Here is a 15,324-nt window from a genome sequence, read left to right on the forward strand (position 1 = left end):
TATTCTGCTGCTTGCCTACCTTATCGTGGTGAGGCGCTTTCTTGAATGATATACACAGAGGGTATTGTACCTGGGACTCTTACTTTGTCCAATAGGAAGTAACTATCTTGGCCCTATCAAAGTATAGCGGATATGAGCTTTGCATAACCCTGCCTGTAATATATACCCACTGCGGCAACTCTGATGTTGATTTCTGTTCAGGAGTATACGCTCTGTTTGTTTAATCGCCCTGAAGAAGTCAGTTGCTGGACAAAACGCGTCGGCTCTGGTCTTTTTTTTTTTAAAGAAAATATTTTTTGTGAATAAAAGAAGATATCATCTGAAAAGTACTTTGGACTAGGACTTGTTGTGTTGTGATGTGTACATTGTTTTTTGCTATTAAGTGGTGCACGTTTGAGATTTATTCTTTAAATGCGATCATTGATATATGCACTCATGCACTAATATGAGGTGACATAGAAACTACTGCATGTAAGCATGAGAAAATATCTTATGGTGATTTAGCTCTTCTATTCACACCTGTTTTGCTTTCGATGCCCCTCTTCCTTCATCCTTCTTTATTGAAATTGTTGTATGCACTGTAAATACTGTTTTGAGCATGCAGTGGCCTATTAGGGTAAACATTGGACCATACAAAAGTGTGTCTCCTTCCTTTACACCTATTTCTATTAATCCTGAGTAATGGTGACATACATGTGAACCTGGAATTACATTCTTTTCTAGGATTTTAGATTTAGTAGTTTGGTTCTGATTTCCCCATGTCATTTGTCTCTAATAGATTTCCCTCATATTGCTACCCTTGGAAGCAATTGTATTATTGAGTGGTCCTGAAGAAGGTGTTTGGTCAATTTTCATGCCCACACTGAAACATGCCTAGACCGTTTTTGGAAAAGTGATCCCAGCCCACATCATCTCAATGGACAAAAATCCAATCTGTTTTTCCATTGTTGTTTGTCTTATGTATGTTTAGTATGGTGGGATTTGGTATGAATGTTGTGTATGGAAGTTTATGATTCTGGATGTATGTAGGAGCGAGTGGACTGTCATGAGGGGGGTAACTTTGCATTGTTGTATTTTTATAGAAATGGCAAACATATATTTTTCATTGTGATATAATGGTTGTGTCACAGTACATGGAAGGAATTGTTCAAATGTACGTGTAGACTCTCTAATTATATGTGTTGTGTGAGATTAATGAACATAAGAAAGTTTGAGAAAATAGAATAAACTTGATTTTGTAAAAAGACATTGTATATGTAGCATAATCTCATTTAGGGGACAGAAAAACAGCACTTGTTAGGCATACGAGAAAAAATCAGGTCTAGTGGGTAGATTTTCTTTTTTTAATAGTGGTGGTATGTCTTTAACCAATATTCATACTGACCTTAAATTAAATGAGGGCATAACAGCAATTGGCCATTGGATGAGACAAAATTGCCTAAAACTCAGTTCAAGGAAAACAGAAGTCATCTTGTTTGGGAAAAACCCGGCTCTATGGGCCCCATCCTGGTGGCCTCCAGAGATGGGTACCCTACCCACACCAGTGACTAGGGATAGAAACCTGGGAGTGGTTCTGGACGCCAAATTGACCCTCAGGCCTAATGTTAACGCAGTCCCCTCTTCTGCCTTCCTTATACTGATTATGGTCAAAAAGGTCTTTCCTTTTATTCCAACTGATGCCAAATAACAGTGATCTCGGCTCTAGTATTGACCAAGATTGACTCATGTAATGCCTTATATCTCAATATGCAGAGACTGAATCTCAATAAACTTCAGTTACTTCAAAATACGGCAGCTAGAGCTCTCACTAGGATACCTAAACACAAATCCACTGCCCCTGCCGTCAAACAGTTTCTTTGGCTTCCCATCAGACAAAGGATTAAATTCAAAGCCCTTTGCCTGGCCCAACAGGCCCTCCATGGTGTAGGCCCAGAGTTTTTGCAAAAATCCATCAAGTGATATCTTCCAGGTAGAAATCGTTGGTCCAGCGGCTCTGGCCAACAGGTGGTCCAGATAAACTCACCAATTGGAGAGGCAGAAGCTTTATCAACACCACAGCCGAGGAATGGAATAACTTTCCACCCCACTTTAGATCCATTCATAACTTACTCAGTTTTATAAAAGCCTTAAAAACCTGGCTCTTCCCAAAGTAGTGGGGGGAGGGGCACTCGAGCCCGACCTGCAGTGTCCCCTGAGATCACAACAGACGTGCTTCAGAAGCGATGAGTGGGGAAGCAGAAAATAGCCTCCAGCGATCCCAATGGTAGCTTTGAGGACTTGATGGTGCAGAAATTAATCCCCTATAAAAACGTGGCTTCTACTTTTAAGCGGGATTCGCCGAGCCTGACCCTAAAATTTCTAGAGGGCTCTAGTGCATTGTTCTTGTACAGTAGCCCCTGGTAGCTTGAATGATCACCTTACAGCCTACCTGACAACCTGCCTGTTCTTAAGATGGTGACTAACAGCAGTTCTAAATCACTTCAGACGATCCTCAGCATCCCAGGTGTCGCCTTCCCCCCGTCCCGTCTGACCCTATAATGGCAACTGAATGGCCTTCTATGAAACTATGCCGATGCCCCAAGGGCTGAAACTATAACTGTACTGACAGCGAAGTCCGAATACCCTTGGGCGTTGTCCGGTGAAGCTGTCTTATGCAGCTATAGCGGATCCTGGCTCTGGGTCACCTCCTCAGCCGTCACCTACCCAGCCTGACATCGGACATTGTATTTCACGGTTCTTCCCGGTTTTATCTGTCTCTATCCTCGACTGCCCTGACTGCTTTGTAACCCTTGGAGTACTTTCCCCCTTCAGATCAACCTGACTCTGTCTGTTTTCCTCTCCTCGGTTTACCTTTCCCCCACTACCTTCCATTCCTCATCTGACGTGTGTCCTGGATATGCTATGCGCTAATATCTTATAATATTGTGTAAGCTCACGTTTTTCTCCTGAGCATATACTGGTAACTGTAACTGATGTAACTATGTAACAATGTTCTGAAACAATGTCCCGTCTCATGTAAAGCACTCTGATACCTCCGGGTCTAGCTAGCGCTGTATAATACTTTTCAAATAAAAATAACTCTCTTTCTTTCCTCTTCCTCAGTGCTAGCGCCTTAACACCCTTGGGTATTAGTTCACGCTTTACAAGTCCAAACAACATAACATAACATAACATGTGAATTCCGAAACCTCCCTCAAGTTCTCAGGAGATCTTGGAGCACGCACCAAGGGAAATTATTCTGACCAAGATAACTGTTCTACAGAAACTATGGGTTTTAGACCTGAGAGGTGTGAAAATACAGGGCAACCGAGAATGAGTCATACTTTGGGGCTTTAACATCCTTCTAGATGTTTGGGGATTACATAGGGGAACACTGGTGACAGAGACTAGAGTTAACATAGGAACCTTTAACATGGGACCAGCCTTTAGATTTACCACTGCATTGTTGGATTTTTCAAGTCCTCATATTTGGTTTGCAGGTAGTACTATGTACAGTACATTAACATAGTCTCAGTGTGCATTGATTAGCTAATCTACAAACAGGGAGTGATGATCTATAGGGGTGAACACTAAGGTAGTTTTTGGCTAGTTTGGCCTTGGACTGTTGTTGAGTACAGTTGCATTTAAGGCACTCAGTGTGAGGCATTAGGTTGGAAGAGTGTGACTCTCCGAACACATGGAGATCACCTGCGGAGTACCCCAAGGATCATCGCTGAATCTCACACTCTTCAACATCTACATGGCCCCCTCACCGCCATCGTCAGACAGCACGAGCTCAGCATAGTATCTTACGCAGACGAAACCCAGCTCAGACGAAACCCAGCTCATCCTCTCCCTCACGAAGAACTCCGACAACACCAGACTATGCTTCCAGAAAGGAATAAAGGTCGTCGCCGACTGGATGAAAAACAGCTGCCTGAAGCTCAACTCAGAGAAGACTGAGGTCCTCATCCTTGAACCCTCCACCTCCACCTGGGTCAACACCTGGTGGCCCTCCGCCCTCGAGGGCCCGCCCACCCCGACAGACCATGCACGCAACCTCAGCATCATCCTGGACTCTTTCCTCATCATGACCCGCGAGATCAACTACATCGCCTCCGCCAGTTTCAACTGCCTTCGGATCCTCTGCGAGACCTTCAAATGGATACCCCCCGAATGCAGAAAATCTGTCACCCACACATTCAAAACCAGAAGCCTGGACTATGGCAACACCCTCTACGCCAGAATTAACAAAACTCTCCTACACAAGCTCCAAACCATCCAGAACACCGCAGCCAGCCTCGTCCTCAGAACCCCATGGCACAAACACTTGACCTAACACCTGCATGACCTCCACTGGCTCCCCGTCAAGAAGAGAGTGACCTTCAAACTGCTCACCCATGCCTACAAATCCCTCCACAACATCGGACCCGAGTAACTCAACAAGAGAGTCTCCTTCCACGTACCCAAGTGGAACCTCCGCTCCGCCGACCTCACAGAGACCCCCCGCGTCCGCAGAACCAGAGCAAGCGGAAGAGCTTTCTCCTACATCGCTTTTGTTTAAATCTCCTATGGGGTCGACCCAGTATCCCTAAGAACCTGGGCAATAAATACTGATTCTCCTACATCGCAGCCAAAGCCTGGAACGAGCTACCAGTCAACATCAGACGCTCACCCACCCTGCACTCCTTTAGGAGAGACCTCAAGACCTGGCTCTTCCCCTGACTTGGAGCTGCACTCACCCCCCCACCCCACCCCCAGCACCTTGGGACCCTCACAGGTGAGTAGCTCGCTTTATAAACCCCTGATCGATTGATTGATTGATTGGCTTATATGGGAAGCATTAATGCCATGTTAATCCTATGGTATGATGTTATAATCACAGAGCTGCAGACTCAGTGTCGTAGCTAGCCGTTTGGCCTCCCCGCAACGGCTGCATTATAGAGGAGGAGGTTGGAAATTGCTGCCCCAACATGGCTGGTAAGAGTGAGAGGAGGCCGCCGCCCCCAAATCTTGTGCCACATGGGGCACCGCACCCCTGATCCTCCTTTGCTACGCCACTGTGCAGACTTGGCATTGCATGTTGGCATATTACTTTGCAGAAGTTAGTGTTAGGTAAATACATTTAAGTGTGTGGTGTAGGTGGATGTATGTTATCACAACGCATGCTTTTACTACGCATGCCTTTACAACGCAGGTTTTACAACGCAAGTCGTTACAACGACTTGCGTTGGGGGGCGCTGGAAAGTGGAATAGTTTAATTTACTATTCCAACTCCAGTCCCCGTGGATAGTAGGTAAGGTTTTGGATAGTAAATTAAACCATTCCCTATCCTACAGCAACCTCCAGCGCAAGTAGTTGTAATGACTTGCGTTGTAAATCCTGCGTTGTAATGGTTGTGCATCGTAAAAGTTGCGTTGTGATGGATGTTTCCCGGTGTACGTTCCTCCCTGGTTCTTCTGCTGTGAACCGATCTTAGTTGGATGGAGTACAGTTAATTGGAAATGACTTTACCTATCTTGGGAGTTTAAGTGGTTAAAATTATTCTGAGACTTCATTAGCCTGGCTGGCTGTACTCTAAAGGTTATGTCTCTGCTGCAGGGCTATCATCAAAGAAATCTGTGAACCTTCAGCTGCAGCCAATGCTTCTGTTGAAACCAAAGTACTTTGCTCCATTCTTGTCATATTCTACCACAACAAAATTGATACCATTGATAAATGTTTTGGATCTATTGCCACAAGCCAGTTATCCAGGCAGACCTCCCACTTGGTGCACCATCTAATTCTCACTCCACTCTTTGAAGTTTCAATTCCCTTTCTAATGACACCATTTATGACTCTTAAAATACCATCAAATTAAGATCCCCATTAGATCCCTGCCCACAGCACATTCTCTTCCTAGCTACTGATATAATATTGTCATGCCTATTATAATTAAGGCTCCATGTTTTCTGTTTTTACTGGTTTTTACAGATAAAAACAGACAAGAAAACATTCATTTTCATGTCCGTTTTTATTTTTAAATGTGGATAAAAACGAATATTGGGTTGCTTTTTGAGTAATTCTAAATACTGTCTGCCATAACTGTCAGACCAATTGATGTGGGGATTAATAGATACGGGAAATAAAAAAGAAAGGAATTTTATTAAAGAGGCTTTAAGAGCAGTAGATGTTCACAAGGTTGATACTGAAATTTGCATATTTTGATATAAGTGCCCTGATTTATCTTCTGCTGGTGTTTGCAGCACTGAAACCTGGCAGACATTCAAGCTTGAGTGTATATTTATCGGTTAAATAAATGTGGAAATATACAAATTTCAGCTTAATCTTTCCACAAAACCCCAAATGAATATTTGTAAACACAGATAAAATTAGCAAAAAATAAATATTGATAAAAACAGACGGAAATGGCAGAAGAAAAATACCATAAAACCGGAAGCCCTAATTATAATCTATGTGTGAAACTCCTCTCTTGTCTCCCACTTAGTTCTTAAGGACTGGAAACATGTATATATGATTTCCATACTCAAAAAGCCCACTGCAGATCCTATCCAGTACCAATCCGACAATTTCTCTATTTGCTTGTCTTTCTAAAGTTCTTGAAAATGAGGTAAATTTTGAAATGTCCAACTACATTGAAAACCAACATCTGCTTCAGAACATATCATGGCACTATAACCACTGGTCTGTCCTTTAGTGGTAACTTACACAATTCTAAACTGGGGAGGCTCCACTACCCTTTTTCCAACTTCTCCAAAGCCTCCCACCCTATTGTAGTTTTGCGCCATGAATATCTGCAGTCATCCCTTTGCATTACTTACTTCCCTCTTTACTGACCGGTCCCAGGCCATCACTGTGCCACCTTTCTGCTCTGAATATTTTAAAGTATCTTGTAGAGTTCCTCAAAGATTTTATTTGGACCCCACAATGTTCAACATTTATATCACTCCTCTGAAGATCCCATCCACGCCCTTGAAGTCCATATCACGTTTACGGTGACAATACTCAAATAATCAATAATCATCCCCATCGGCAATGACATAACTCGCACTCAAATCAAAATCTGTTCTTGCATGTCCGCTTTTGCCCTCTGGAGTGGATGCACGGAAATTGTTATAAGTTAAATGAAGAGAAAATGGAAGTTTTAAAATTTGGGACTCAAACTTCGATCTGGTCACCTGTTTAGTGGTCATCTGAGCTCAGGATCTCAACATCGAAACGTTTAGGAGTCGTTTTTTATTCTTCATTTTCGTTTCTTTTTTCGTAAATCTGCCTAGTTGGTTCTTTTAGCTTTTTCTACTTGTTGATGCTCTGCAAAATCTTGCCTCGTCTTCCATCTTCAACTAGGAAGACTGTTGTCATTGACGTTGTTTTTTCTAGACTAAATTATAGCAATTCCCTGTACCTTGCCTGCCTGACTACCTTATAATATGCCTTGAAAGTGGTATAGAATGCTGCATGACTGATTCTCAACTTCCTCGTGCCCCTCCTATGTCGGGGGCACCTCGGAACCCTGCAGCGCCTTTCCATAGCTAAATTGTCCATCCTTAAGACACTCTCCGTCTGCTTTACCACGTGTGCTCCTTCTCAACTTCTGTGAATATCATCAGCTAGTAATTTTCTCTCCATTCCGCGTATTCACCGCGTTCCTTAAGACTTGTTCTGCTATCTTGCAACCAAACATTGGAACACGCTCATTTCGCATCTCTGCCATTCACCGTCACTATCTCCTCCAGCACGTGGCTGTTCTTCAGATTTTCATCTTTCTTCCGCTTGGACATTCTTTCATTATTGCCTCGGTGCCCCCCAGTGCAGCAGTCTCTCCCTCACCTCCGGCATACACTCCCTGAAAGCACAAGCGTATTCCATGGAGCCACAACTCTGGCTATTTTAAACAGATTAATGAAGACCGGGTGGATTATTGCAGAACGGAAGTGACCTTTGAACTGTCCGACCCACTTCAAGCCGAAGCAGTAACCTCTTTTTAAAAAAAAATGGAATCTTCATACCGTCGTCGACATATTTCAAAGGACAGTATTCACGTATTGCGTATTACGTAAGCCACACATCAGAGGTGCATTCCGTATGCATGAGGCCCTTTTCTCAGCATCATAAAAGCAGATGTGGAAGTCGCCGGGCTGCCCGAACAGGTTACCGTCAAAACCTCACACTTCTTTGCAGGTCATGGCGGTCTCCCATATCAAAGAGCAAAGCGTTTAGGGCAGGAGGCCCTGACAAACTGCATTAGTCAGAATTTTTTTTACAGTGTGCACTTTTCACCATGGCGAAGAGAAAAAACATGACAGGTTTGCTTTCTGAATCACGTTTGAAAATATAAATTATTTGAGTTGTCCACGTTACCAATGCAGATGAAATGGATAATATGTAGATTCATTTGCCTACGCATAAATAACAATTCAATTCAAAGACTGTATTTCGCACTTAAATAAAATGCATAAAAGTTAATTAAAAATCACTTCATTACATACACACGCCGATCTTCATAAAAATAATTACAATACAAAAATAATTTAAGAGAGAAACTTCACAATTCATATTAGGATAAAAAACATTATTTGTGCAAAACATGCGTGGGTAAGCAATATAAGGTACGGCTGCTAAAAACTTACGAGTTTTTGTAGCAGCCGGTAGAAAAGAAGCCAGTGCATAACAGACAAACGAGTTTCTAATTGATAAAATAGGGAAAGAGCTAATGCTGGGGAACGCAAGGTGAATTTATTTATTATTTATTTATTTTTAACAGTGGAATAATAAAGTTTTTTTCTTTCTGCTGTATAAAAAGGGCAGTAAAATAGGAATTGCGAAGTCGATTGAGTCGACTTGTCATCACATGGGCAGAACGGTAGATTGCGTATTGAAAATAAGTTAATTGGGTGCCCTAACATTAACAGTAGTTTAGACGGAATCTGATCAGAATTTAATGGTGCTGTTTGTTCTCTACGAATGCAAGGCAAGAGCGAGGGCCTTGGGTTAACTGAGGAAAACTTTCATAAACCTTTGCAGATTGTTTCCCTCTGTATGTTACCCACCTATCTGAGGACCCTTTCTTGTTAAACATATCTTTTAGTCTTGATTTGGGAAATTGTTCACAGAGAGTCGGTGTTTCGTATAAAAGCGCAAGCACCAACAATATAAGGGTTTGTGTAACATATAGTTTCCAGGGAACTTTAAGCCTGGTCTGAATTCAATATATCCTAAATGTTTTGGAATTCAGATCAACAGTGCTCCTTTTCCATACTGACAACCACAGGGAAAGTGGAGCCAATTTAATAACATCAGTAATAAAGGGCAGACTTACTTCCTTATGTGCATTAAAATTATTGCATGCTAGTGGGACTGATAATAGTCTTTTAACAAATGTATCTTCTATAACTTGGAGTGCAGTCTCATCCGTGGTCCCCCTTATTGCAGCCCCATAGGTGGAAATTGATATCGTTTTGGCCAAGTACATTTTGGGTATTTCCTGTATTGGCTTGCAGACCAATTTTTGGGAGAATCTAAATATTGCAGCAATACTTTTGGACATATGATTTGCTCTACTCTGTAGCATCTCCCAGCTTAGTTTAAAATCAAAGACAACCCCTAAAGAGTTAAAACATTGAACTTGCTCTATTTTTCCACCAGCTAGATGGTATCTCATCAGCATCTTTTTAGCTCCACCCACCGCCATGATAAAGGTTTTAGTTGTATTTACATGTAGGTCCAATTCGGCGATAAAGGCCGAATATTGTGCACTAAGGTTTTGTAGGGCCAGAGGAGTCCTTGCCAGCAAAACTGCATTATCTGCGTAAAGCAGGATTGGGAGGGAAGACGTCAGTACTTGGGGGGTACCTTTCGAGTTGTTAATCAGAGCAGCCGCGGCCGGTAGTGGGAGTACCTGCCAGGCGGTGACGTGGGGAGGGGCAGGGTGGGGGGTAGTAATGTATGGATTACGGACCTTAATAGGTAAGTAAACCTATAAATAAACAAAACAAATTTTGTTGCGCGCATTTGGTGATGCAGTGCGCGCAACAAAATTCATTTTATTCATTTATATGTTTACTTACCTGTTAAGGTCCGTAATCCATACATTACTACCCCCCACCCTGCCCCTCCCCTTCCCCACGTCACCGCCCGGCAGGTACTCCCACTACCAGCCGCGACTGAATCAGGGCATCGTTTAGATTATTTGTATAAAGGGCAAACAAAAATGGGTCCATGACACACCCTTGTCTAACGCCCCCTTCGATTTTAAATGAATTTGTAAATTCGCCCTGCCTCCCAAAGCGGACCATGGCAGTGGCGTCCATGTATACCTCTCTTATAAAATTAATTATTGCAGCATCCACTCCCATTTCCTTTATAATTTTCCACAGTTTGCTGTGTACCACACAAACAAAGCCTTAGACAGGTCCATAAAGGCCATATATATTTGTCCCTTTTTAGCCAGGGAATACTTTCCCGTTATTAGTGATAAATAACAATGAATAACATAAGTTAAACTGATTGTTCCCAGTTTGTAGTGTGTTATGTGTTAATGGCGTCCCATCCTTAAACTAACAGTCTGTTGCATCAATCAATATATGTGACAACTTTGTTAAACTATCATTTACTCTTTGTTCTTTAACTCTTGAGCCAGGTGACATAAACTTCGCACTAGAGACAAAATAAAGCGCAAGCTCCTTTGCTCCATTATAGCTCTGGTGTAACAGCAGTGGAGCAAACCGATTTGAATCAAAGCTTATTTTTATTTTGTACATTATAAAAGTCAAGAAAAATAATGAAAATATTTCTTCAATTGCATGAAAAAATACAAACATTTCATTTTTCAGGTATGATGCCCAGGTGCAAATATGTTGTGTAATATGAACTAAAGAAGACCATGTTTGCTCAATTCCCTTTTGCAGCAAACGGTGCAAAAAATAAATTGTTCCATGTTTGGTAAAGTGCAAAGTTTACACGATCAGGTTTTAAGTCTCAGTCTCATTTCAATGTTTCTGATACAGGCCTCTGGACTGCTGTCTGCCCCCACCTGATGCAAACGTCACAAGGTCAAAGCTTTCCAGAACGCTTTACATGATGGACAGCTTCTACTTTGCAAATGGAATACCACTCTCTTTGAGGAGTCGGAGTGTCATCAAAGGTGTGTGGCCTGAAACATTGATACATTTATTGCACAGTGGCGGCTTCTACTTTTTAAAAGTGGTGAGCAAATAAGAAATTAAGTTCAAAACCTTTAAAATGAAACTCACCGTGCTTGATGATCTTCTGCAGCACATCGTTAGGGTGTAAACTCTCTTGACATTCTATCTGCCTCGGGCTGGTTGCTGGACAATAGCATCGGAGCAAATACAAGCACGGCTCTCATCATGCTGGTTATAATGCTAAACTGCATTAGAGCAGTGGTAGGATTGGATGGAGAAGGCAAATACAGTGCTCCGTTGGACGCCATTGAAGCCGTGCCTCGGCTTCTCAGCTGCCTTTTAGCAGTTGATTTCAAAAGCCTGAACTGAGCATGTGAAGCTGGCCACAGTGAAAACACCGGCCAAACTGACATGCACAGTTCAGTTAACAGCTTCAGGTCGTCCCCCTGAACTGCTGTGATATCGGGAGAGAGAGCTCTGTCTTGGCCCTGCTCCAAAACAGGTGAGAGGAAAGCATGTCGGGGACAATGTGTGACTGTGTGTGATGCGGTAGGGTGGTCAGGGAGTCAACCCCGTGCTTCTGTTGACCCAGTTATTGCAATTCGTAAGTCATGGGATGTACCTTTTATGCTTACTCTTCCTTGCAAATTGCAATGAGGAGCCGTATGCATCTTATGAGTTGCAAAGATGTTTGTTGTGCCTCACTTTGTCTCTTTTTTACCTTGCACGTCAGGGTTTTGCAGTTGAAAAGCCTTCAGTTTAGCAAATTGTATGCTTTACAACCTAAAAACCTTTAGTACATCAGGGCCTTGAAATGCTGAGATCATTAGCCCTAAAAGGCAAACCAAAGACAAATGGAAGAGATCTGGTGACTGCAGCTAGGAGCAGCCTGAGTGAGCTGGTGTCTGCCAGTTTGGATGGGATTCTGGCTTCAAGTCACTCTGTGCTCACTGTGACATTGTCTTCTCATTCAGTATGGGCAATCCCCAGAAGAAGGCTCCCTCAAAGGGGAAGCATTAGTAACATAATTTCTCCTCTGTAGAGAATTTATCTACTTTTTTAGAAAGGAAGGGGACTGTAAAGGAAAGAGGAAGCATTCTCTTTCTATATATGAATGGAGGCGATTAAAGCTGTTTTGAAGTAGATATTCAGCCGTTGCTGTGGGGCAAAAAGTATCTTTGGCAGGAGCCAAGTGCCTCCCTACTCCATGTTACAACATTTTGACTAAACCAGTATGTATTCCTGCGTAGGAGACTTATGTTATAAACCTTCTGGCAGGTATTCAGGGTGATCCTTGTATACAACTATCTAATAGAGCAGCATTTCCCAAACTGTGGGTGGGTACCCACTGGTGGGTCTTGAAAACGATTTGCGAATGTCCTGGTCTATATGTAAGTAACATTTAAAATAATTAGCTCTGTTTGTGCACCAGTTCAGAGGTGCTGAATAATGTCCCTAAATACAGTTTTAAAACAACAACTTGCCCGTATTCTCAGGCAAGTCTACGGGTGAACCTTTCAGTATTTGTTGCTCCTGTGTTTAATACTTCCCAAAGAAGAAGTGCTCACATTACGTGAGCATGCTCATATATTCCACTTGTGTATTACTTTTACACATGAATTGAGAAATATGGATGTGACCTAATGGCCAGAGCTGCTGGCTTTGGATGTGGGCAACCAGGTTCCTTTTCTAGCATTTATTTAACATCCTCGGGTTTTGGGCAAATCACTTAAACTCCTGTGCTTATAAAAAAAGTATTCTGGCCCTCTGTAATGTGATCTGGTGCTCATGTACGGTGCTCTAATATCCATGGTACGGTGCAAATGCCTTCAAGGGATTTATTCAAGTATTATAGTTAGAATTATTAATATACTAAGTTTATACGGTCAAGTGAATGAATACCTTAGGTGGTGGTTAATTCCAGCGGTTTGATACCTTAATTAAGTAATCACAAGGTCAACATCTTTTTTTTAAATATGATCCAAATCATCAATGTAGAAATATAGAGAGCAAATACAAATAAAAACAAACAGCAGGTGTATGTAGAAAAATATTCAATTTTATCTTATTCAAAAAAGGGTACTTTTGTAAACATTATACAAAAAATGTGACAGAGAGGTAACAAAGTCAATTAAGAGCCTTCACTGTGACATTTATAGACATCTTTCTTCTTACTAATAATAACAACAAATTATAGAAGAAAAGGTACTGGTCGATGTTTCGGTCTCTACGTTGCCATACACAAGACCATCTTCAGGACAATAGTCTTTGTTAATGTTGACCCCTATTACAATGTAGGACAAAAGTAGTTACTTTTTATTCCAAAATATCCAACTCATTACAATATAATAACAATATATCATCCGTCTCTAATATAAAACCCTAAATGAAAACATTTCACAGCTCTGATTGAAAGTAAAACTAATAAAAGTGAACAATCACTTTTACTGTATTCAGAAAAGGACCTTTAATTGAATATTGAAACATATTCTGGACACTGATTTTTAGGTTTTGATTAATCATATGTATTATATTTATCAATTGATCATTTACAGAATCACAGTCACAGGATCTAATTGGTCATGAAATTATGCTGTGAGTTTTCTCGCATTTACCTGATGCTAAGATGGTATTTAGGTAAGAAATGTTAGGGGTTCGCATTATTAAATCAAAACTCCTCTTCGATAATTATCAAACCTAGATATTGAGGTATAAAAGATAACATACTCTATTATGGGTCAGACTGATTTTGGTTTGTACGAGGAAAAAATGAAATTATTCCATGAGCGCTTCTTTTCAGTCATAAACATTTTTAAATGCATTTTACCTTAATAAGGCAGCAGAAAAGCGTTGGTAATTTAAGCTTTCTGAACGGTGTTGCAACAACTTCAATGAAGCAATAAAGTTGCGCTGTTGAAAGGATGTTTCACATTCTGTTAATTCAATTAAACAGAAACTAACCAACACTGATCTTTACAATGCTATCTTCAATTCAGCGAAATAGTAAAAGCTTAAGAGGGTTGTCTACACAACCACAGTCATTACTCTTGAATCTATAGTGTACCATTTTGACAAAGGCGACATTGAAAATGACTCCTTTCGCCAACGTGGTTATTATCAGAGCCTGAGAAAGTTGATGGATGTTTCAAATGCAAGGAAGCGCCTATTCCACGGACTGATTTAAACAAAGACCCTTTCTTTTTTTCGCTGGCACGCTGAGAAAATGATGCTGTAATGGTAAAGTGATGTTCACCCACCCCGATTTTGTCCAATCAGAGACCCAATAAGTGATGGGAGTTACAATTTAGATAGATTAAGTTAGAGAAATAGGGTATAAACAACCCTGGTTTTAGCTAGAAGTGGTCGCTTTTCCGATTTCTACTGGAGATGCTGCCCGATTGCTGACCGATTCCTGGATGTAAGATTCTAATGACTTTTTACTTGTTTGCTTTGCAGGATTGAAGGATAAGATGCGGGTGTTAGTTAGGGATGTTAGGAGAGAATGTATTTGGAACTATCTGTTTTTTTTGCTAATCTTTAACTGTTTTCTAAAATAAAGTGATTTTCCCTGAATTCTAAATAAAATGATCATTCTGAAATAAAGTTTAAGATTTTACTGAATAAAGATTTACTAATGCATAAATGTCAGACATGATAAAGTTTTGCTTTGAATAAAAATTAGATAAATGAAGAAGTAAAAGCTGGTCTTGGATTCTTCCTATGCCTAATTTTCATTCTAGAAGATCTGTTGCCACTATGGTGGTGTGTCTGAATAATTAAAGTCTGAATAAATCCATGGTAAAATGTTAAATCTGCAGGTGTAAATAATGAATAGTTAAATAGGTTTAGACGCTCCACCAAATGTTGCAGCACTTCTCCATTGCGATTCACCAAAGCCTTGAAGCCAAGTGTAAGTGAATAGGGTAAATGCGCAGTGTTATGGGCCCCACTGATGCATGATTTGTGTGTTTCTAAGGTTTCAGGGAAATGGTGAGTATTGATTAGAAATGATTTCTGGAGCGGCGCTGTAGCAGTTATTAATTTAGTAGCAGAGTAGTGGTTACTAAGGAAATAAGCTAGGGTTATAGTAAAGTACTATATAGAGTTTATGTACAGAATTATGACTAACATTTGTTGAGTTTGTATTACGTTACATGTAGTCCTGGAAAGACTTAATAGAGTAGGGTGAAGCCAGTGCCTC

The 15,324-nt window shown here is 41.1% G+C and overlaps 1 long non-coding RNA gene across 1 annotated transcript in view; it reads left to right on the forward strand.

Annotated features, from left to right (window-relative positions):
- LOC144821710 (uncharacterized) overlaps positions 1–14,624 on the forward strand; it is a 362,405-nt gene extending 347,781 nt beyond the window's left edge. Inside the window, exons 2-3 of the long non-coding RNA XR_013608399.1 lie at positions 10,986–11,122; positions 14,580–14,624. This is a non-coding gene — a long non-coding RNA (uncharacterized LOC144821710). The remainder of the gene's footprint in view (positions 1–10,985; positions 11,123–14,579) is intronic.
- Positions 14,625–15,324: the final 700 nt, after the last annotated feature.

The sequence above is a fragment of the Lissotriton helveticus genome, chromosome 2_2, assembly GCF_964261635.1.
Source record: "Lissotriton helveticus chromosome 2_2, aLisHel1.1, whole genome shotgun sequence".
NCBI lineage: Eukaryota > Metazoa > Chordata > Amphibia > Caudata > Salamandridae > Lissotriton > Lissotriton helveticus.